The sequence below is a fragment of the Pimephales promelas genome, chromosome 4 (assembly GCF_988280905.1).
Source record: "Pimephales promelas chromosome 4, fPimPro1.hap1.1, whole genome shotgun sequence".
NCBI lineage: Eukaryota > Metazoa > Chordata > Actinopteri > Cypriniformes > Leuciscidae > Pimephales > Pimephales promelas.
Window position 1 is genome coordinate 38,760,642 of NC_142772.1, and position 23,507 is coordinate 38,784,148.

General features: G+C 40.5%; 1 long non-coding RNA gene across 1 annotated transcript; it reads right to left on the minus strand.

The window, feature by feature from the left end:
• Nucleotides 1-14,879: 14,879 nt before the first annotated feature.
• LOC148981742 (uncharacterized) lies at nt 14,880-15,591 on the minus strand. Its single transcript, XR_016168194.1, has 2 exons — nt 15,315-15,591; nt 14,880-15,230 (listed from the first exon to the last, which is right to left on the minus strand). It is a non-coding gene; the product is annotated as an uncharacterized LOC148981742 (long non-coding RNA).
• Nucleotides 15,592-23,507: the final 7,916 nt, after the last annotated feature.

A 23,507-nucleotide genomic window follows, 5' to 3' on the forward strand; every position in this document is an offset into this window, starting at 1 on the left:
GTAAGTCTCATGTCCCTCTATCAGAATCCAGAGTTATGAGATGATTGGGGAAACTTAATTTTTCACCCCAAAAAAAAACGTAAGGGGTAACACTGTCGTTTTTTTTTCTGGTCGAAAGTTTGAGTTTCGATATCTCAGCTCTGGAAGGGTCTAAAGCCTCCATTTTTGCACTCAGGTCTAAGTCTCATGGCCCTCTATCAGAATCCAGAGTTTTAAGAAGATTGGGGAAACTTAATTTTTCGGCCCCCAAAAAAAACGTTAGGGGGTAACACTGTCGGTTTTTTTTCTGGTCGAAATTTTGAGTTTCGATATCTCAGCTCTGGAAGGGTCTAGAGTCTCCATTGTTGCACTCAGGTGTAAGTCTCATGTCCCTCTATCAGAATCCAGAGTTTTAAGAAGATTGGGGAAACTTAATTTTTCGCCCAAAAAAAAAAACGTAAGGGGTAACACTGTCGTTTTTTTTCTGGTCGAAAGTTTGAGTTTCGATATCTCAGCTCTGGAAGGGTCTAAAGCCTCCATTTTTGCACTCAGGTCTAAGTCTCATGGCCCTCTATCAGAATCCAGAGTTTTGAGAAGATTGGGGAAACTTAATTTTTGGCCCCCCCCCCAAAAAACGTAAGGGGTAACACTGTCGGTTTTTTTTTCTGGTCGAAATTTTGAGTTTCGATATCTCAGCTCTGGAAGGGTCTAGAGCCTCCATTGTTGCACTCAGGTCTAAGTCCCATGGCCCCTTTATCAGAATCCAGAGTTTTCAGAAGATTGGAGAAACTTAATTTTTCACCCAAAAAAAAACGTAAGGGGTAACACTGTCGTTTTTTTTTCTGGTCGAAATTTAGATTTTTGATATCTCAGCTCTGGAAGGGCCTAGAGCCTCCATTGTTGCACTCAGGTGTAAGTCTCATGTCCCCCTATCAGAATCCAGAGATTTGAGAAGATTGGGGAAACTTAATTTTTCACCCAAAAAAAAAACGTAAGGGGTAACACTGTCGTTTTTTTTTCTGGTCGAAATTTTGATTTTCGATATCTCAGCTCTGGAAGGGTCTAGAGCCTCCATTGTTGCACTCAGGTCTAAGTCTCATGGCCCTCTATCAGAATCCAGAGTTTTCAGAAGATTGGGGAAACTTAATTTTTCGGCCCCCCCAAAAAAACGTAAGGGGTAACACTGTCGGTTTTTTTTTCTGGTCGAAATTTTGATTTTCGATATCTCAGCTCTGGAAGGGTCTAGAGCCTCCATTGTTGCACTCAGGTGTAAGTCTCATGTCCCTCTACCAGAATCCAGAGTTTTGAGAAGATTGGGGAAACATAATTTTTTACCCCAAAAAAAACCCGTAAGGGGTAACACTGTCGTTTTTTTTTCTGGTCGAAATTTTGAGTTTCGATATCTCAGCTCTGGAAGGGTCTAGAGCCTCCATTGTTGCACTCAGGTGTAAGTCTCATGTCCCTCTATCAGAATCCAGAGTTTTGAGAAGATTGGGGAAACTTAATTTTTCGGCCCCCAAAAAAAACGTAAGGGGTAACACTGTCGTTTTTTTTTTCTGGTCGAAATTTTGAGTTTCGATATCTCAGCTCTGGAAGGGTCTAGAGCCTCCATTGTTGCACTCAGGTCTAAGTCCCATTGCCCTCTATCAGAATCCAGAGTTTTCAGAAGATTGGGGAAACTTAATTTTTCACCCAAAAAAAAAAACGTAAGGGGTAACACTGTCGTTTTTTTTTTTCTGGTCGAAATTTTGATTTTTGATATCTCAGCTCTGGAAGGGCCTAGAGCCTCCATTGTTGCACTTAGGTGTAAGTCTCATGTCCCCCTATCAGAATCCAGAGATTTGAGAAGATTGGGGAAACTTAATTTTTCACCCAAAAAAAAAAAAACGTAAGGGGTAACACTGTCGTTTTTTTTTCTGGTCGAAATTTTGATTTTCGATATCTCAGCTCTGGAAGGGTCTAGAGCCTCCATTGTTGCACTCAGGTCTAAGTCTCATGGCCCTCTATCAGAATCCAGAGTTTTCAGAAGATTGGGGAAACTTAATTTTTCGGCCCCCAAAAAAAACGTAAGGGGTAACACTGTCGTTTTTTTTTTCTGGTCGAAATTTTGATTTTTGATATCTCAGCTCTGGAAGGGCCTAGAGCCTCCATTGTTGCACTCAGGTGTAAGTCTCATGTCCCCCTATCAGAATCCAGAGATTTGAGAAGATTGGGGAAACTTAATTTTTCACCCAAAAAAAAAAACGTAAGGGGTAACACTGTCGTTTTTTTTTTCTGGTCGAAATTTTGATTTTCGATATCTCAGCTCTGGAAGGGTCTAGAGCCTCCATTGTTGCACTCAGGTGTAAGTCTCATGTCCCTCTATCAGAATCCAGAGTTTTGAGAAGATTGGGGAAACTTAATTTTTCACCCAAAAAAAAAAAACGTAAGGGGTAACACTGTCGTTTTTTTTTCTGGTCGAAATTTTGATTTTCGATATCTCAGCTCTGGAAGGGTCTAGAGTCTCCATTGTTGCACTCAGGTCTAAGTCTCATGTCCCTCTATCAGAATCCAGAATTTTGAGAAGATTGGGGAAACTTAATTTTTCGGCCCCCAAAAAAAACGTAAGGGGTAACACTGTCGGTTTTTTTTCTGGTCGAAATTTTGAGTTTCGATATCTCAGCTCTGGAAGGGTCTAGAGTCTCCATTGTTGCACTCAGGTGTAAGTCTCATGTCCCTCTATCAGAATCCAGAGTTTTGAGAAGATTGGGGAAACTTAATTTTTCGCCCAAAAAAAAAAACGTAAGGGGTAACACTGTCGTTTTTTTTTCTGGTCAAAAGTTTGAGTTTCGATATCTCAGCTCTGGAAGGGTCTAAAGCCTCCATTTTTGCACTCAGGTCTAAGTCTTGTGGCCCTCTATCAGAATCCAGAGTTTTGAGAAGATTGGGGAAACATAATTTTTTACCCCAAAAAAAACCCGTAAGGGGTAACACTGTCGTTTTTTTTTCTGGTCGAAATTTTGAGTTTCGATATCTCAGCTCTGGAAGGGTCTAGAGCCTCCATTGTTGCACTCAGGTGTAAGTCTCATGTCCCTCTATCAGAATCCAGAGTTTTGAGAAGATTGGGGAAACTTAATTTTTCACCCAAAAAAAAAAACGTAAGGGGTAACACTGTCGTTTTTTTTTTCTGGTCGAAATTTTGATTTTCGATATCTCAGCTCTGGAAGGGTCTAGAGCCTCCATTGTTGCACTCAGGTCTAAGTCTCATGGCCCTCTATCAGAATCCAGAGTTTTCAGAAGATTGGGGAAACTTAATTTTTCGGCCCCCAAAAAAAACGTAAGGGGTAACACTGTCGTTTTTTTTTTCTGGTAGAAATTTTGAGTTTCGATATCTCCGCTCTGGAAGGGTCTAGAGTCTCCATTGTTGCACTCAGGTGTAAGTCTCATGTCCCTCTATCAGAATCCAGAGTTTTGAGAAGATTGGGGAAACTTAATTTTTCACCCAAAAACAAAAAAACGTAAGGGGTAACACTGTCGTTTTTTTTTTTCTGGTCGAAATTTTGATTTTCGATATCTCAGCTCTGGAAGGGTCTAGAGCCTCCATTGTTGCACTCAGGTGTAAGTCTCATGTCCCTCTATCAGAATCCAGAGTTATGAGAAGATTGGGGAAACTTAATTTTTCACCCAAAAAAAAAAAACGTAAGGGGTAACACTGTCGTTTTTTTTTCTGGTCGAAATTTTGATTTTCGATATCTCAGCTCTGGAAGGGTCTAGAGCCTCCATTGTTGCACTCAGGTCTAAGTCTCATGGCCCTCTATCAGAATCCAGAGTTTTCAGAAGATTGGGGAAACTTAATTTTTCGGCCCCCAAAAAAAACGTAAGGGTTAACACTGTCGTTTTTTTTTTCTGGTCGAAATTTTGATTTTTGATATCTCAGCTCTGGAAGGGCCTAGAGCCTCCATTGTTGCACTCAGGTGTAAGTCTCATGTCCCCCTATCAGAATCCAGAGATTTGAGAAGATTGGGGAAACTTAATTTTTCGGCCCCCAAAAAAAACGTAAGGGGTAACACTGTCGGTTTTTTTTCTGGTCGAAATTTTGAGTTTCGATATCTCAGCTCTGGAAGGGTCTAGAGTCTCCATTGTTGCACTCAGGTGTAAGTCTCATGTCCCTCTATCAGAATCCAGAGTTTTGAGAAGATTGGGGAAACTTAATTTTTCACCCAAAAAAAAAACGTAAGGGGTAACACTGTCGTTTTTTTTTTCTGGTCGAAATTTTGATTTTCGATATCTCAGCTCTGGAAGGGTCTAGAGCCTCCATTGTTGCACTCAGGTCTAAGTCTCATGGCCCTCTATCAGAATCCAGAGTTTTCAGAAGATTGGGGAAACTTAATTTTTCGGCCCCCAAAAAAAACGTAAGGGGTAACACTGTCGTTTTTTTTTTCTGGTAGAAATTTTGAGTTTCGATATCTCCGCTCTGGAAGGGTCTAGAGTCTCCATTGTTGCACTCAGGTGTAAGTCTCATGTCCCTCTATCAGAATCCAGAGTTTTGAGAAGATTGGGGAAACTTAATTTTTCACCCAAAAACAAAAAAACGTAAGGGGTAACACTGTCGTTTTTTTTTTTCTGGTCGAAATTTTGATTTTCGATATCTCAGCTCTGGAAGGGTCTAGAGCCTCCATTGTTGCACTCAGGTGTAAGTCTCATGTCCCTCTATCAGAATCCAGAGTTATGAGAAGATTGGGGAAACTTAATTTTTCACCCAAAAAAAAAAAACGTAAGGGGTAACACTGTCGTTTTTTTTTCTGGTCGAAATTTTGATTTTCGATATCTCAGCTCTGGAAGGGTCTAGAGCCTCCATTGTTGCACTCAGGTCTAAGTCTCATGGCCCTCTATCAGAATCCAGAGTTTTCAGAAGATTGGGGAAACTTAATTTTTCGGCCCCCAAAAAAAACGTAAGGGGTAACACTGTCGTTTTTTTTTCTGGTCGAAATTTTGATTTTTGATATCTCAGCTCTGGAAGGGTCTAGAGCCTCCATTGTTGCACTCAGGTGTAAGTCTCATGTCCCTCTATCAGAATCCAGAGTTTTGAGAAGATTGGGGAAACTTAATTTTTCACCCAAAAAAAAAAAACGTAAGGGGTAACACTGTCGTTTTTTTTTCTGGTCGAAATTTTGATTTTCGATATCTCAGCTCTGGAAGGGTCTAGAGCCTCCATTGTTGCACTCAGGTCTAAGTCTCATGGCCCTCTATCAGAATGCAGAGTTTTGAGAAGATTGGGGAAACTTAATTTTTCACCCCAAAAAAAAAAACGTAAGGGGTAACACTGTCGTTTTTTTTTCTGGTCGAAATTTTGATTTTCGATATCTCAGCTCTGGAAGGGTCTAGAGCCTCCATTGTTGCACTCAGGTCTAAGTCTCATGGCCCTCTATCAGAATCCAGAGTTTTCAGAAGATTGGGGAAACTTAATTTTTCGGCCCCCAAAAAAAACGTAAGGGGTAACACTGTCGTTTTTTTTTTCTGGTCGAAATTTTGAGTTTCGATATCTCAGCTCTGGAAGGGTCTAGAGCCTCCATTGTTGCACTCAGGTCTAAGTCTAATGGCCCTCTATCAGAATCCAGAGTTTTGAGAAGATTGGGGAAACTTAATTTTTCACCCAAAAAAAAAAAAACGTAAGGGGTAACACTGTCGTTTTTTTTTTCTGGTCGAAATTTTGATTTTCGATATCTCAGCTCTGGAAGGGTCTAGAGCCTCCATTGTTGCACTCAGGTCTAAGTCTCATGTCCCTCTATCAGAATCCAGAGTTTTGAGAAGATTGGGGAAACTTAATTTTTCACCCAAAAAAAAAAACGTAAGGGGTAACACTGTCGTTTTTTTTTTCTGGTCGAAATTTTGAGTTTCGATATCTCAGCTCTAGAAGGGTCTAAAGCCTCCATTTTTGCACTCAGATCTAAGTCTCATGGCCCTCTATCAGAATCCAGAGTTTTCAGAAGATTGGGGAAACTTAATTTTTCGCCCCCCCCCCCCAAAAAAAAAACATAAGGGGTAACACTGTCGGTTTTTTTTCTGGTCGAAATTTTGAGTTTCGATATCTCCGCTCTGGAAGGGTCTAGAGTCTCCATTGTTGCACTCAGGTGTAAGTCTCATGTCCCTCTATCAGAATCCAGAGTTTTGAGAAGATTGGGGAAACTTAATTTTTCGCCCACCCCAAAAAAAACATAAGGGGTAACACTGTCGGGTTTTTTTCTGGTCGAAATTTTGAGTTGCGATATCTCAGCTCTGGAAGGGTCTAGAGCCTCCATTGTTGCACTCAGGTGTAAGTCTCATGTCCCTCTATCAGAATCCAGAGTTTTGGGAAGATTGGGGAAACTTAATTTTTCGCCCAAAAAAAAAAACGTAAGGGGTAACACTGTCGTTTTTTTTTCTGGTCGAAATTTTGAGTTTCGATATCTCAGCTCTGGAAGGATCTAAAGCCTCCATTTTTGCACTCAGGTCTAAGTCTTATGGCCCTCTATCAGAATCCAGAGTTTTGAGAAGATTGGGGAAACTTAATTTTTCACCCAAAAAAAAAAAACGTAAGGGGTAACACTGTCGTTTTTTTTTCTGGTCGAAATTTTGATTTTCGATATCTCAGCTCTGGAAGGGTCTAGAGCCTCCATTGTTGCACTCAGGTCTAAGTCTCATGGCCCTCTATCAGAATCCAGAGTTTTCAGAAGATTGGGGAAACTTAATTTTTCACCCCAAAAAAAAAAAACGTAAGGGGTAACACTGTCGTTTTTTTTTTTTCTGGTCGAAATTTTGAGTTTCGATATCTCAGCTCTGGAAGGGTCTAGAGCCTCCATTGTTGCACTCAGGTCTAAGTCTCATGGCCCTCTATCAGAATCCAGAGTTTTCAGAAGATTGGGGAAACTTAATTTTTCGGCCCCCAAAAAAAACGTAAGGGGTAACACTGTCGTTTTTTTCTGGTAGAAATTTTGAGTTTCGATATCTCCGCTCTGGAAGGGTCTAGAGTCTCCATTGTTGCACTCAGGTCTAAGTCTCATGGCCCTCTATCAGAATCCAGAGTTTTCAGAAGATTGGGGAAACTTAATTTTTCACCCCAAAAAAAAAAACGTAAGGGGTAACACTGTCGTTTTTTTTTTCTGGTCGAAATTTAGATTTTCGATATCTCAGCTCTGGAAGGGTCTAGAGCCTCCATTGTTGCACTCAGGTCTAAGTCTCATGGCCCTCTATCAGAATCCAGAGTTTTCAGAAGATTGGGGAAACTTAATTTTTCGGCCCCCAAAAAAAACGTAAGGGGTAACACTGTCGTTTTTTTTTCTGGTAGAAATTTTGAGTTTCGACATCTCCGCTCTGGAAGGGTCTAGAGTCTCCATTGTTGCACTCAGGTGTAAGTCTCATGTCCCTCTATCAGAATCCAGAGTTTTGAGAAGATTGGGGAAACTTAATTTTTCACCCAAAAACAAAAAAACGTAAGGGGTAACACTGTCGTTTTTTTTTCTGGTCGAAATTTTGATTTTCGATATCTCAGCTCTGGAAGGGTCTAGAGCCTCCATTGTTGCACTCAGGTGTAAGTCTCATGTCCCTCTATCAGAATCCAGAGTTATGAGATGATTGGGGAAACTTAATTTTTCACCCCAAAAAAAAACGTAAGGGGTAACACTGTCGTTTTTTTTTCTGGTCGAAAGTTTGAGTTTCGATATCTCAGCTCTGGAAGGGTCTAAAGCCTCCATTTTTGCACTCAGGTCTAAGTCTCATGGCCCTCTATCAGAATCCAGAGTTTTAAGAAGATTGGGGAAACTTAATTTTTCGGCCCCCAAAAAAAACGTTAGGGGGTAACACTGTCGGTTTTTTTTCTGGTCGAAATTTTGAGTTTCGATATCTCAGCTCTGGAAGGGTCTAGAGTCTCCATTGTTGCACTCAGGTGTAAGTCTCATGTCCCTCTATCAGAATCCAGAGTTTTAAGAAGATTGGGGAAACTTAATTTTTCGCCCAAAAAAAAAAACGTAAGGGGTAACACTGTCGTTTTTTTTCTGGTCGAAAGTTTGAGTTTCGATATCTCAGCTCTGGAAGGGTCTAAAGCCTCCATTTTTGCACTCAGGTCTAAGTCTCATGGCCCTCTATCAGAATCCAGAGTTTTGAGAAGATTGGGGAAACTTAATTTTTGGCCCCCCCCCCCCAAAAAACGTAAGGGGTAACACTGTCGGTTTTTTTTTCTGGTCGAAATTTTGATTTTCGATATCTCAGCTCTGGAAGGGTCTAGAGCCTCCATTGTTGCACTCAGGTCTAAGTCTCATGGCCCTCTATCAGAATCCAGAGTTTTCAGAAGATTGGGGAAACTTAATTTTTCACCCCAAAAAAAAAAAACGTAAGGGGTAACACTGTCGTTTTTTTTTTTTCTGGTCGAAATTTAGATTTTCGATATCTCAGCTCTGGAAGGGTCTAGAGCCTCCATTGTTGCACTCAGGTCTAAGTCTCATGGCCCTCTATCAGAATCCAGAGTTTTCAGAAGATTGGGGAAACTTAATTTTTCGGCCCCCAAAAAAAACGTAAGGGGTAACACTGTCGTTTTTTTTCTGGTAGAAATTTTGAGTTTCGATATCTCCGCTCTGGAAGGGTCTAGAGTCTCCATTGTTGCACTCAGGTCTAAGTCTCATGGCCCTCTATCAGAATCCAGAGTTTTCAGAAGATTGGGGAAACTTAATTTTTCACCCCAAAAAAAAAAACGTAAGGGGTAACACTGTCGTTTTTTTTTTCTGGTCGAAATTTAGATTTTCGATATCTCAGCTCTGGAAGGGTCTAGAGCCTCCATTGTTGCACTCAGGTCTAAGTCTCATGGCCCTCTATCAGAATCCAGAGTTTTCAGAAGATTGGGGAAACTTAATTTTTCGGCCCCCAAAAAAAAACGTAAGGGGTAACACTGTCGTTTTTTTTTCTGGTAGAAATTTTGAGTTTCGACATCTCCGCTTTGGAAGGGTCTAGAGTCTCCATAGTTGCACTCAGGTGTAAGTCTCATGTCCCTCTATCAGAATCCAGAGTTTTGAGAAGATTGGGGAAACTTAATTTTTCACCCAAAAACAAAAAAACGTAAGGGGTAACACTGTCGTTTTTTTTTCTGGTCGAAATTTTGATTTTCGATATCTCAGCTCTGGAAGGGTCTAGAGCCTCCATTGTTGCACTCAGGTGTAAGTCTCATGTCCCTCTATCAGAATCCAGAGTTATGAGAAGATTGGGGAAACTTAATTTTTCACCCCAAAAAAAAACGTAAGGGGTAACACTGTCGTTTTTTTTTCTGGTCGAAAGTTTGAGTTTCGATATCTCAGCTCTGGAAGGGTCTAAAGCCTCCATTTTTGCACTCAGGTCTAAGTCTCATGGCCCTCTATCAGAATCCAGAGTTTTGAGAAGATTGGGGAAACTTAATTTTTCGGCCCCCAAAAAAAACGTAAGGGGTAACACTGTCGGTTTTTTTTCTGGTCGAAATTTTGAGTTTCGATATCTCAGCTCTGGAAGGGTCTAGAGTCTCCATTGTTGCACTCAGGTGTAAGTCTCATGTCCCTCTATCAGAATCCAGAGTTTTAAGAAGATTGGGGAAACTTAATTTTTCGCCCAAAAAAAAAAAACGTAAGGGGTAACACTGTCGTTTTTTTTTCTGGTCGAAAGTTTGAGTTTCGATATCTCAGCTCTGGAAGGGTCTAAAGCCTCCATTTTTGCAATCAGGTCTAAGTCTCATGGCCCTCTATCAGAATCCAGAGTTTTCAGAAGATTGGGGAAACTTAATTTTTCGGCCCCCAAAAAAAAACGTAAGGGGTAACACTGTCGTTTTTTTTCTGGTAGAAATTTTGAGTTTCGACATCTCCGCTTTGGAAGGGTCTAGAGTCTCCATTGTTGCACTCAGGTGTAAGTCTCATGTCCCTCTATCAGAATCCAGAGTTTTGAGAAGATTGGGGAAACTTAATTTTTCACCCAAAAACAAAAAAACGTAAGGGGTAACACTGTCGTTTTTTTTTCTGGTCGAAATTTTGATTTTCGATATCTCAGCTCTGGAAGGGTCTAGAGCCTCCATTGTTGCACTCAGGTGTAAGTCTCATGTCCCTCTATCAGAATCCAGAGTTATGAGAAGATTGGGGAAACTTAATTTTTCACCCCAAAAAAAAACGTAAGGGGTAACACTGTCGTTTTTTTTTCTGGTCGAAAGTTTGAGTTTCGATATCTCAGCTCTGGAAGGGTCTAAAGCCTCCATTTTTGCACTCAGGTCTAAGTCTCATGGCCCTCTATCAGAATCCAGAGTTTTGAGAAGATTGGGGAAACTTAATTTTTCGGCCCCCAAAAAAAACGTAAGGGGTAACACTGTCGGTTTTTTTTCTGGTCGAAATTTTGAGTTTCGATATCTCAGCTCTGGAAGGGTCTAGAGTCTCCATTGTTGCACTCAGGTGTAAGTCTCATGTCCCTCTATCAGAATCCAGAGTTTTAAGAAGATTGGGGAAACTTAATTTTTCGCCCAAAAAAAAAAAACGTAAGGGGTAACACTGTCGTTTTTTTTTCTGGTCGAAAGTTTGAGTTTCGATATCTCAGCTCTGGAAGGGTCTAAAGCCTCCATTTTTGCACTCAGGTCTAAGTCTCATGGCCCTCTATCAGAATCCAGAGTTTTGAGAAGATTGTGGAAACTTAATTTTTGGCCCCCCCCCAAAAAAACGTAAGGGGTAACACTGTCGTTTTTTTTTTTCTGGTCGAAATTTTGAGTTTCGATATCTCAGCTCTGGAAGGGTCTAGAGCCTCCATTGTTGCACTCAGGTCTAAGTCCCATGGCCCCTTTATCAGAATCCAGAGTTTTCAGAAGATTGGAGAAACTTAATTTTTCACCCAAAAAAAAAACGTAAGGGGTAACACTGTCGTTTTTTTTTCTGGTCGAAATTTAGATTTTTGATATCTCAGCTCTGGAAGGGCCTAGAGCCTCCATTGTTGCACTCAGGTGTAAGTCTCATGTCCCCCTATCAGAATCCAGAGATTTGAGAAGATTGGGGAAACTTAATTTTTCACCCAAAAAAAACGTAAGGGGTAACACTGTCGTTTTTTTTTCTGGTCGAAATTTTGATTTTCGATATCTCAGCTCTGGAAGGGTCTAGAGCCTCCATTGTTGCACTCAGGTCTAAGTCTCATGGCCCTCTATCAGAATCCAGAGTTTTCAGAAGATTGGGGAAACTTAATTTTTCGGCCCCCCCAAAAAAACGTAAGGGGTAACACTGTCGGTTTTTTTTTCTGGTCGAAATTTTGATTTTCGATATCTCAGCTCTGGAAGGGTCTAGAGCCTCCATTGTTGCACTCAGGTGTAAGTCTCATGTCCCTCTACCAGAATCCAGAGTTTTGAGAAGATTGGGGAAACATAATTTTTTACCCCAAAAAAAACCCGTAAGGGGTAACACTGTCGTTTTTTTTTCTGGTCGAAATTTTGAGTTTCGATATCTCAGCTCTGGAAGGGTCTAGAGCCTCCATTGTTGCACTCAGGTGTAAGTCTCATGTCCCTCTATCAGAATCCAGAGTTTTGAGAAGACTGGGGAAACTTAATTTTTCGGCCCCCAAAAAAAACGTAAGGGGTAACACTGTCGTTTTTTTTTTCTGGTCGAAATTTTGAGTTTCGATATCTCAGCTCTGGAAGGGTCTAGAGCCTCCATTGTTGCACTCAGGTCTAAGTCCCATTGCCCTCTATCAGAATCCAGAGTTTTCAGAAGATTGGGGAAACTTAATTTTTCACCCAAAAAAAAAAACGTAAGGGGTAACACTGTCGTTTTTTTTTTTCTGGTCGAAATTTTGATTTTTGATATCTCAGCTCTGGAAGGGCCTAGAGCCTCCATTGTTGCACTTAGGTGTAAGTCTCATGTCCCCCTATCAGAATCCAGAGATTTGAGAAGATTGGGGAAACTTAATTTTTCACCCAAAAAAAAAAAAACGTAAGGGGTAACACTGTCGTTTTTTTTTTCTGGTCGAAATTTTGATTTTCGATATCTCAGCTCTGGAAGGGTCTAGAGCCTCCATTGTTGCACACAGGTGTAAGTCTCATGTCCCTCTATCAGAATCCAGAGTTTTGAGAAGATTGGGGAAACTTAATTTTTCGGCCCCCCCAAAAAAACGTAAGGGGTAACACTGTCGGTTTTTTTTTCTGGTCGAAATTTTGATTTTCGATATCTCAGCTCTGGAAGGGTCTAGAGCCTCCATTGTTGCACTCAGGTGTAAGTCTCATGTCCCTCTACCAGAATCCAGAGTTTTGAGAAGATTGGGGAAACATAATTTTTTACCCCAAAAAAAACCCGTAAGGGGTAACACTGTCGTTTTTTTTTCTGGTCGAAATTTTGAGTTTCGATATCTCAGCTCTGGAAGGGTCTAGAGCCTCCATTGTTGCACTCAGGTGTAAGTCTCATGTCCCTCTATCAGAATCCAGAGTTTTGAGAAGACTGGGGAAACTTAATTTTTCGGCCCCCAAAAAAAACGTAAGGGGTAACACTGTCGTTTTTTTTTTCTGGTCGAAATTTTGAGTTTCGATATCTCAGCTCTGGAAGGGTCTAGAGCCTCCATTGTTGCACTCAGGTCTAAGTCCCATTGCCCTCTATCAGAATCCAGAGTTTTCAGAAGATTGGGGAAACTTAATTTTTCACCCAAAAAAAAAAACGTAAGGGGTAACACTGTCGTTTTTTTTTTTCTGGTCGAAATTTTGATTTTTGATATCTCAGCTCTGGAAGGGCCTAGAGCCTCCATTGTTGCACTTAGGTGTAAGTCTCATGTCCCCCTATCAGAATCCAGAGATTTGAGAAGATTGGGGAAACTTAATTTTTCACCCAAAAAAAAAAAAAACGTAAGGGGTAACACTGTCGTTTTTTTTTTCTGGTCGAAATTTTGATTTTCGATATCTCAGCTCTGGAAGGGTCTAGAGCCTCCATTGTTGCACACAGGTGTAAGTCTCATGTCCCTCTATCAGAATCCAGAGTTTTGAGAAGATTGGGGAAACTTAATTTTTCACCCAAAAAAAAAAACGTAAGGGGTAACACTGTCGGTTTTTTTTTCTGGTCGAAATTTTGATTTTCAAAATCTCAGCTCTGGAAGGGTCTAGAGCCTCCATTGTTGCACTCAGGTCTAAGTCTCATGGCCCTCTATCAGAATGCAGAGTTTTGAGAAGATTGGGGAAACTTAATTTTTCACCCAAAAAAAAAAACGTAAGGGGTAACACTGTCGTTTTTTTTTCTGGTCGAAATTTTGATTTTCGATATCTCAGCTCTGGAAGGGTCTAGAGCCTCCATTGTTGCACTCAGGTCTAAGTCTCATGGCCCTCTATCAGAATCCAGAGTTTTCAGAAGATTGGGGAAACTTAATTTTTCGGCCCCCAAAAAAAACGTAAGGGGTAACACTGTCGTTTTTTTTTTCTGGTCGAAATTTTGAGTTTCGATATCTCAGCTCTGGAAGGGTCTAGAGCCTCCATTGTTGCACTCAGGTCTAAGTCTAATGGCCCTCTATCAGAATCCAGAGTTTTGAGAAGATTGGGGAAACTTAATTTTTCACCCAAAAAAAAAAAAACGTAAGGGGTAACACTGTCGTTTTTTTTTTTTCTGGTCGAAATTTTGATTTTCGATATCTCAGCTCTGGAAGGGTCTAGAGCCTCCATTGTTGCACTCAGGTCTAAGTCTCATGTCCCTCTATCAGAATCCAGAGTTTTGAGAAGATTGGTGAAACTTAATTTTTCACCAAAAAAAAAAAACGTAAGGGGTAACACTGTCGTTTTTTTTTTCTGGTCGAAATTTTGAGTTTCGATATCTCAGCTCTAGAAGGGTCTAAAGCCTCCATTTTTGCACTCAGATCTAAGTCTCATGGCCCTCTATCAGAATCCAGAGTTTTCAGAAGATTGGGGAAACTTAATTTTTCGCCCCCCCCAAAAAAAACATAAGGGGTAACACTGTCGGTTTTTTTTCTGGTCGAAATTTTGAGTTTTGATATCTCCGCTCTGGAAGGGTCTAGAGTCTCCATTGTTGCACTCAGGTGTAAGTCTCATGTCCCTCTATCAGAATCCAGAGTTTTGAGAAGATTGGGGAAACTTAATTTTTCGCCCAAAAAAAAAAAACGTAAGGGGTAACACTGTCGTTTTTTTTTTTCTGGTCGAAATTTTGAGTTTCGATATCTCAGCTCTGGAAGGGTCTAAAGCCTCCATTTTTGCACTCAGGTCTAAGTCTCATGGCCCTCTATCAGAATCCAGAGTTTTGAGAAGATTGGGGAAACTTAATTTTTCGCCCCCCCCCCCCCCCCCCCAAAAAAGTAAGGGGTAACACTGTCGTTTTTTTTTTTCTGGTCGAAATTTTGAGTTTCAATATCTCAGCTCTGGAAGGGTCTAGAGCCTCCATTGATATATGTTATAAAAATATATATGCAACAGGTGCACTAACACTTCATAACATCAGTAACTCGACAGCACAACCTAGAACAGTTTTCCTCTGCGTTTGTAATGTCTCCACAAAGGAGATGGGCAGCTGCTCAAAGATCTCTTTTGGAGAAAACTGTTGATTTTATACTCGAAAAAATGTATCACTCCTTAAAAATTAATATGACCTCAGAAAGACTTTCATTTTTAGCCCACCCCAAAACTTAAACACAACAATAATATTAAATGCTGACCAATACTTAATTATAAAACTTTTTTTACATACTAAATATATCATTTAATAAAACAAGCAAAATGAAATTTGTTTTGTCATATCAGTTATTCGTGAATACATTTATATTGCTAAATGCAGTGAAACATCTCAATTGTCAGTCAATCGATGACTTAATGCATACATTACTTAAATAATTATATTTTATATACTGACAACAATAAGAAACATGAATAAATGAGTAAAAGAACAAATAAAAGTAACCATCACAATAAACAAATGCATATACAAGTCAACAACGCATGAAACAAAGCTTTATTCAAACTACAAGCATGTATGTACAGGGCTGAACACCACATCCTAATGCCGACTCAACACAGCGGTTCCCATTCTGCAGCTTTATTCTGACGAATTCACCAGAGGGAACTGGGCCTTCATCCCAGAGCTTGTTGCTGTGCTGCGCTTCAATATCTGAGGCAATAAGGGCAGGTGGAGCGATAGAGGGACTCATAAGGGCAGATAGAGAGATGGAGGGTATCATAAGGGCAGGTGGAGCGATGGAGGGTCTCATCCATGGGACCACTTCCAGGATTCAGCTCTGGGCTCCGCATCCTCAGTGCTCACACCAGTCTGCAGACATTTCAGATCCTACAAAAATGCACAAACATTACACAAAAGCAGTCATTTTAACAGCACAATGGCATTTGATTTATGTATTAAAAATTACCTTACTTTATATTTGAGTAAAATCCCCAAAACTTTTTTCCCCAAACACATACTGCCACCATCTTTCCTTGCAGGTCCTGCTCCACCACAAAAGCTCTGCAGAAAATGCACAGAAATTAAGACTCAGAAAAATGAGGCTCTAGACCCTTCCAGAGCTGAGATATTGAGATATTTATAATGGCATAAATGCTACTTGGGATCTCAATATCTCAGCTCTGGAAGGGTCTAGAGCCTCCATTTTTGCAATCAGGTCTCAGTCTCATGGCCCTCTATCAGAATCCAGAGTTTTGAGAAGATTGGGAAACTTAATTTTTCGCCCCCCCCCCCCAAAAAACGTAAGGGGTAACACTGTCGTTTTTTTTTTCTGGTCGAAATTTTGAGTTTCGATATCTCAGCTCTGGAAGGGTCTAGAGTCTCCATTGTTGCACTCAGGTCTAAGTCTCATGTCCCTCTATCAGAATCCAGAATTTTGAGAAGATTGGGGAAACTTAATTTTTCGGCCCCCAAAAAAAACGTAAGGGGTAACACTGTCGGTTTTTTTTCTGGTCGAAATTTTGAGTTTCGATATCTCAGCTCTGGAAGGGTCTAGAGTCTCCATTGTTGCACTCAGGTGTAAGTCTCATGTCCCTCTATCAGAATCCAGAGTTTTGAGAAGATTGGGGAAACTTAATATTTCGCCCAAAAAAAAAAACGTAAGGGGTAACACTGTCGTTTTTTTTTCTGGTCAAAAGTTTGAGTTTCGATATCTCAGCTCTGGAAGGGTCTAAAGCCTCCATTTTTGCACTCAGGTCTAAGTCTCGTGGCCCTCTATCAGAATCCAGAGTTTTGAGAAGATTGGGGAAACTTAATTTTTCACCCAAAAAAAAAACGTAAGGGGTAACACTGTCGTTTTTTTTTTCTGGTCGAAATTTTGAGTTTCGATATCTCAGCTCTAGAAGGGTCTAAAGCCTCCATTTTTGCACTCAGATCTAAGTCTCATGGCCCTCTATCAGAATCCAGAGTTTTCAGAAGATTGGGGAAACTTAATTTTTCGCCCCCCCCCAAAAAAAACATAAGGGGTAACACTGTCGGTTTTTTTTCTGGTCGAAATTTTGAGTTTCGATATCTCCGCTCTGGAAGGGTCTAGAGTCTCCATTGTTGCACTCAGGTGTAAGTCTCATGTCCCTCTATCAGAATCCAGAGTTTTGAGAAGATTGGGGAAACTTAATTTTTCACCCAAAAAAAAAAAACGTAAGGGGTAACACTGTCGTTTTTTTTTTCTGGTCGAAATTTTGATTTTCGATATCTCAGCTCTGGAAGGGTCTAGAGCCTCCATTGTTGCACTCAGGTCTAAGTCTCATGGCCCTCTATCAGAATCCAGAGTTTTCAGAAGATTGGGGAAACTTAATTTTTCACCCCAAAAAAAAAAACGTAAGGGGTAACACTGTCGTTTTTTTTTTTCTGGTCGAAATTTAGATTTTCGATATATCAGCTCTGGAAGGGTCTAGAGCCTCCATTGTTGCACTCAGGTCTAAGTCTCATGGCCCTCTATCAGAATCCAGAGTTTTCAGAAGATTGGGGAAACTTAATTTTTCAGCCCCCAAAAAAAACGTAAGGGGTAACACTGTCGGTTTTTTTTTCTGGTAGAAATTTTGAGTTTCGATATCTCCGCTCTGGAAGGGTCTAGAGTCTCCATTGTTGCACTCAGGTGTAAGTCTCATGTCCCTCTATCAGAATCCAGAGTTTTGAGAAGATTGGGGAAACTTAATTTTTCACCCAAAAACAAAAAAACGTAAGGGGTAACACTGTCGTTTTTTTTTCTGGTCGAAATTTTGATTTTCGATATCTCAGCTCTGGAAGGGTCTAGAGCCTCCATTGTTGCACTCAGGTGTAAGTCTCATGTCCCTCTATCAGAATCCAGAGTTATGAGAAGATTGGGGAAACTTAATTTTTCACCCCCCAAAAAAAAACGTAAGGGGTAACACTGTCGTTTTTTTTTCTGGTCGAAATTTTGATTTTCGATATCTCAGCTCTGGAAGGGTCTAGAGCCTCCATTGTTGCACTCAGGTCTAAGTCTCATGGCCCTCTATCAGAATGCAGAGTTTTGAGAGGATTGGGGAAACTTAATTTTTCACCCAAAAAAAAAAAACGTAAGGGGTAACACTGTCGTTTTTTTTTCTGGTCGAAATTTTGATTTTCGATATCTCAGCTCTGGAAGGGTCTAGAGCCTCCATTGTTGCACTCAGGTCTAAGTCTCATGGCCCTCTATCAGAATCCAGAGTTTTCAGAAGATTGGGGAAACTTAATTTTTCGGCCCCCAAAAAAACGTAAGGGGTAACACTGTCGTTTTTTTTTTCTGGTCGAAATTTTGAGTTTCGATATCTCAGCTCTGGAAGGGTCTAGAGCCTCCATTGTTGCACTCAGGTCTAAGTCTAATGGCCCTCTATCAGAATCCAGAGTTTTGAGAAGATTGGGGAAACTTAATTTTTCACCCCAAAAAAAAAACGTAAGGGGTAACACTGTCGTTTTTTTTTCTGGTCGAAATTTTGATTTTCGATATCTCAGCTCTGGAAGGGTCTAGAGCCTCCATTGTTGCACTCAGGTCTAAGTCTCATGGCCCTCTATCAGAATCCAGAGTTTTCAGAAGATTGGGGAAACTTAATTTTTCACCCCAAAAAAAAAAACGTAAGGGGTAACACTGTCGTTTTTTTTTCTGGTCGAAATTTTGATTTTCGATATTTCAGCTCTGGAAGGGTCTAGAGCCTCCATTGTTGCACTCAGGTCTAAGTCTCATGGCCCTCTATCAGAATCCAGAGTTTTCAGAAGATTGGGGAAACTTAATTTTTCGGCCCCCAAAAAAAACGTAAGGGGTAACACTGTCGTTTTTTTTTCTGGTAGAAATTTTGAGTTTCGATATCTCCGCTCTGGAAGGGTCTAGAGTCTCCATTGTTGCACTCAGGTGTAAGTCTCATGTCCCTCTATCAGAATCCAGAGTTTTGAGAAGATTGGGGAAACTTAATTTTTCACCCCAAAAAAAAAAAACGTAAGGGGTAACACTGTCGTTTTTTTTTCTGGTCGAAATTTTGATTTTCGATATTTCAGCTCTGGAAGGGTCTAGAGCCTCCATTGTTGCACTCAGGTCTAAGTCTCATGGCCCTCTATCAGAATCCAGAGTTTTCAGAAGATTGGGGAAACTTAATTTTTCGGCCCCCAAAAAAAACGTAAGGGGTAACACTGTCGTTTTTTTTTCTGGTAGAAATTTTGAGTTTCGATATCTCCGCTCTGGAAGGGTCTAGAGTCTCCATTGTTGCACTCAGGTGTAAGTCTCATGTCCCTCTATCAGAATCCAGAGTTTTGAGAAGATTGGGGAAACTTAATTTTTCACCCAAAAACAAAAAAACGTAAGGGGTAACACTGTCGTTTTTTTTTTCTGGTCGAAATTTTGATTTTCGATATCTCAGCTCTGGAAGGGTCTAGAGCCTCCATTGTTGCACTCAGGTGTAAGTCTCATGTCCCTCTATCAGAATCCAGAGTTATGAGGAGATTGGGGAAACTTAATTTTTCACCCCAAAAAAAAAAACGTAAGGGGTAACACTGTCGTTTTTTTTTCTGGTCGAAATTTTGATTTTCGATATCTCAGCTCTGGAAGGGTCTAGAGCCTCCATTGTTGCACTCAGGTGTAAGTCTCATGTCCCTCTATCAGAATCCAGACTTTTGAGAAGATTGGGGAAACTTAATTTTTCACCCAAAAAAAAAAACGTAAGGGGTAACACTGTCGTTTTTTTTTTCTGGTCGAAATTTTGATTTTCGATATCTCAGCTCTGGAAGGGTCTAGAGCCTCCATTGTTGCACTCAGGTCTAAGTCTCATGTCCCTCTATCAGAATCCAGAGTTTTGAGAAGATTGGGGAAACTTAATTTTTCACCCAAAAAAAAAAACGTAAGGGGTAACACTGTCGTTTTTTTTTTTCTGGTCGAAATTTTGAGTTTCGATATCTCAGCTCTAGAAGGGTCTAAAGCCTCCATTTTTGCACTCAGATCTAAGTCTCATGGCCCTCTATCAGAATCCAGAGTTTTCAGAAGATTGGGGAAACTTAATTTTTCGCCCCCCCCCCCAAAAAAACATAAGGGGTAACACTGTCGGTTTTTTTTCTGGTCGAAATTTTGAGTTTCGATATCTCCGCTCTGGAAGGGTCTAGAGTCTCCATTGTTGCACTCAGGTGTAAGTCTCATGTCCCTCTATCAGAATCCAGAGTTTTGAGAAGATTGGGGAAACTTAATTTTTCGCCCAAAAAAAAAAAAACGTAAGGGGTAACACTGTCGTTTTTTTTTTTCTGGTCGAAATTTTGAGTTTCGATATCTCAGCTCTGGAAGGGTCTAAAGCCTCCATTTTTGCACTCAGGTCTAAGTCTCATGGCCCTCTATCAGAATCCAGAGTTTTGAGAAGATTGGGGAAACTTAATTTTTCGCCCACCCCAAAAAAAACATAAGGGGTAACACTGTCGGGTTTTTTTCTGGTCGAAATTTTGAGTTGCGATATCTCAGCTCTGGAAGGGTCTAGAACCTCCATTGTTGCACTCAGGTGTAAGTCTCATGTCCCTCTATCAGAATCCAGAGTTTTGGGAAGATTGGGGAAACTTAATTTTTCGCCCAAAAAAAAAAAACGTAAGGGGTAACACTGTCGTTTTTTTTTCTGGTCGAAATTTTGAGTTTCGATATCTCAGCTCTGGAAGGGTCTAAAGCCTCCATTTTTGCACTCAGGTCTAAGTCTCATGGCCCTCTATCAGAATCCAGAGTTTTGAGAAGATTGGGGAAACTTAATTTTTCACCCCAAAAAAAAACGTAAGGGGTAACACTGTCGTTTTTTTTTCTGGTCGAAATTTTGATTTTCGATATCTCAGCTCTGGAAGGGTCTAGAGCCTCCATTGTTGCACTCAGGTCTAAGTCTCATGGCCCTCTATCAGAATCCAGAGTTGTCAGAAGATTGGGGAAACTTAATTTTTCACCCCAAAAAAAAAAAACGTAAGGGGTATCACTGTCGTTTTTTTTTTTCTTGTCGAAATTTAGATTTTCGATATCTCAGCTCTGGAAGGGTCTAGAGCCTCCATTGTTGCACTCAGGTCTAAGTCTCATGGCCCTCTATCAGAATCCAGATTTTTCAGAAGATTGGGGAAACTTAATTTTTCGGCCCCCAAAAAAAACGTAAGGGGTAACACTGTCGTTTTTTTTTCTGGTAGAAATTTTGAGTTTCGATATCTCCGCTCTGGAAGGGTCTAGAGTCTCCATTGTTGCACTCAGGTGTAAGTCTCATGTCCCTCTATCAGAATCCAGAGTTTTGAGAAGATTGGGGAAACTTAATTTTTCACCCAAAAACAAAAAAACGTAAGGGGTAACACTGTCGTTTTTTTTTCTGGTCGAAAATTTGATTTTCGATATCTCAGCTCTGGAAGGGTCTAGAGCCTCCATTGTTGCACTCAGGTGTAAGTCTCATGTCCCTCTATCAGAATCCAGAGTTATGAGAAGATTGGGGAAACTTAATTTTTCACCCCAAAAAAAAAAACGTAAGGGGTAACACTGTCGTTTTTTTTTTCTGGTCGAAATTTTGATTTTCGATATCTCAGCTCTGGAAGGGTCTAGAGCCTCCATTGTTGCACTCAGGTCTAAGTCTCATGGCCCTCTATCAGAATGCAGAGTTTTGAGAAGATTGGGGAAACTTAATTTTTCACCCAAAAACAAAAAAACGTAAGGGGTAACACTGTCGTTTTTTTTTCTGGTCGAAATTTTGATTTTCGATATCTCAGCTCTGGAAGGGTCTAGAGCCTCCATTGTTGCACTCAGGTGTAAGTCTCATGTCCCTCTATCAGAATCCAGAGTTATGAGAAGATTGGGGAAACTTAATTTTTCACCCCAAAAAAAAAACGTAAGGGGTAACACTGTCGTTTTTTTTTCTGGTCGAAATTTTGATTTTCGATATCTCAGCTCTGGAAGGGTCTAGAGCCTCCATTGTTGCACTCAGGTCTAAGTCTCATGGCCCTCTATCAGAATGCAGAGTTTTGAGAAGATTGGGGAAACTTAATTTTTCACCCAAAAAAAAAAAACGTAAGGGGTAACACTGTCGTTTTTTTTTTCTGGTCGAAATTTTGATTTTCGATATCTCAGCTCTGGAAGGGTCTAGAGCCTCCATTGTTGCACTCAGGTCTAAGTCTCATGGCCCTCTATCAGAATCCAGAGTTTTCAGAAGATTGGGGAAACTTAATTTTTCGGCCCCCCAAAAAAACGTAAGGGGTAACACTGTCGTTTTTTTTTCTGGTCGAAATTTTGAGTTTCGATATCTCAGCTCTGGAAGGGTCTAGAGCCTCCATTGTTGCACTCAGGTCTAAGTCTAATGGCCCTCTATCAGAATCCAGAGTTTTGAGAAGATTGGGGAAACTTAATTTTTCACCCAAAAAAAAAACGTAAGGGGTAACACTGTCGTTTTTTTTTTCTGGTTGAAATTTTGATTTTCGATATCTCAGCTCTGGAAGGGTCTAGAGCCTCCATTGTTGCACTCAGGTCTAAGTCTCATGGCCCTCTATCAGAATCCAGAGTTTTGAGAAGATTGGGGAAACTTAATTTTTCGGCCCCCAAAAAAAACGTAAGGGGTAACACTGTCGGTTTTTTTTCTGGTCGAAATTTTGAGTTTCGATATCTCAGCTCTGGAAGGGTCTAGAGTCTCCATTGTTGCACTCAGGTGTAAGTCTCATGTCCCTCTATCAGAATCCAGAGTTTTAAGAAGATTGGGGAAACTTAATTTTTCGCCCAAAAAAAAAAAACGTAAGGGGTAACACTGTCGTTTTTTTTTCTGGTCGAAAGTTTGAGTTTCGATATCTCAGCTCTGGAAGGGTCTAAAGCCTCAATTTTTGCACTCAGGTCTAAGTCTCATGGCCCTCTATCAGAATCCAGAGTTTTGAGAAGATTGGGGAAACTTAATTTTTGGCCTCCCCCAAAAAAACGTAAGGGGTAACACTGTCGTTTTTTTTTTCTGGTCGAAATTTTGAGTTTCGATATCTCAGCTCTGGAAGGGTCTAGAGCCTCCATTGTTGCACTCAGGTCTAAGTCCCATGGCCCTCTATCAGAATCCAGAGTTTTCAGAAGATTGGGGAAACTTAATTTTTCTCCCAAAAAAAAACGTAAGGGGTAACACTGTCGTTTTTTTTTCTGGTCGAAATTTAGATTTTTGATATCTCAGCTCTGGAAGGGCCTAGAGCCTCCATTGTTGCACTCAGGTGTAAGTCTCATGTCCCCCTATCAGAATCCAGAGATTTGAGAAGATTGGGGAAACTTAATTTTTCACCCAAAAAAAACGTAAGGGGTAACACTGTCGTTTTTTTTCTGGTCGAAATTTTGATTTTCGATATCTCAGCTCTGGAAGGGTCTAGAGCCTCCATTGTTGCACTCAGGTCTAAGTCTCATGGCCCTCTATCAGAATCCAGAGTTTTCAGAAGATTGGGGAAACTTAATTTTTCGGCCCCCCCAAAAAAACGTAAGGGGTAACACTGTCGGTTTTTTTTTCTGGTCGAAATTTTGATTTTCGATATCTCAGCTCTGGAAGGGTCTAGAGCCTCCATTGTTGCACTCAGGTGTAAGTCTCATGTCCCTCTACCAGAATCCAGAGTTTTGAGAAGATTGGGGAAACATAATTTTTTACCCCAAAAAAACCCCGTAAGGGGTAACACTGTCGTTTTTTTTTCTGGTCGAAATTTTGAGTTTCGATATCTCAGCTCTGGAAGGGTCTAGAGCCTCCATTGTTGCACTCAGGTGTAAGTCTCATGTCCCTCTATCAGAATCCAGAGTTTTGAGACGATTGGGGAAACTTAATTTTTCGGCCCCCAAAAAAAACGTAAGGGGTAACACTGTCGTTTTTTTTTTCTGGTCGAAATTTTGAGTTTCGATATCTCAGCTCTGGAAGGGTCTAGAGCCTCCATTGTTGCACTCAGGTCTAAGTCCCATTGCCCTCTATCAGAATCCAGAGTTTTCAGAAGATTGGGGAAACTTAATTTTTCACCCAAAAAAAAAACGTAAGGGGTAACACTGTCGTTTTTTTTTTTCTGGTCGAAATTTTGATTTTCGATATCTCAGCTCTGGAAGGGTCTAGAGCCTCCATTGTTGCCCTCAGGTGTAAGTCTCATGTCCCCCTATCAGAATCCAGAGTTTTGAGAAGATTGGGGAAACTTAATTTTTCA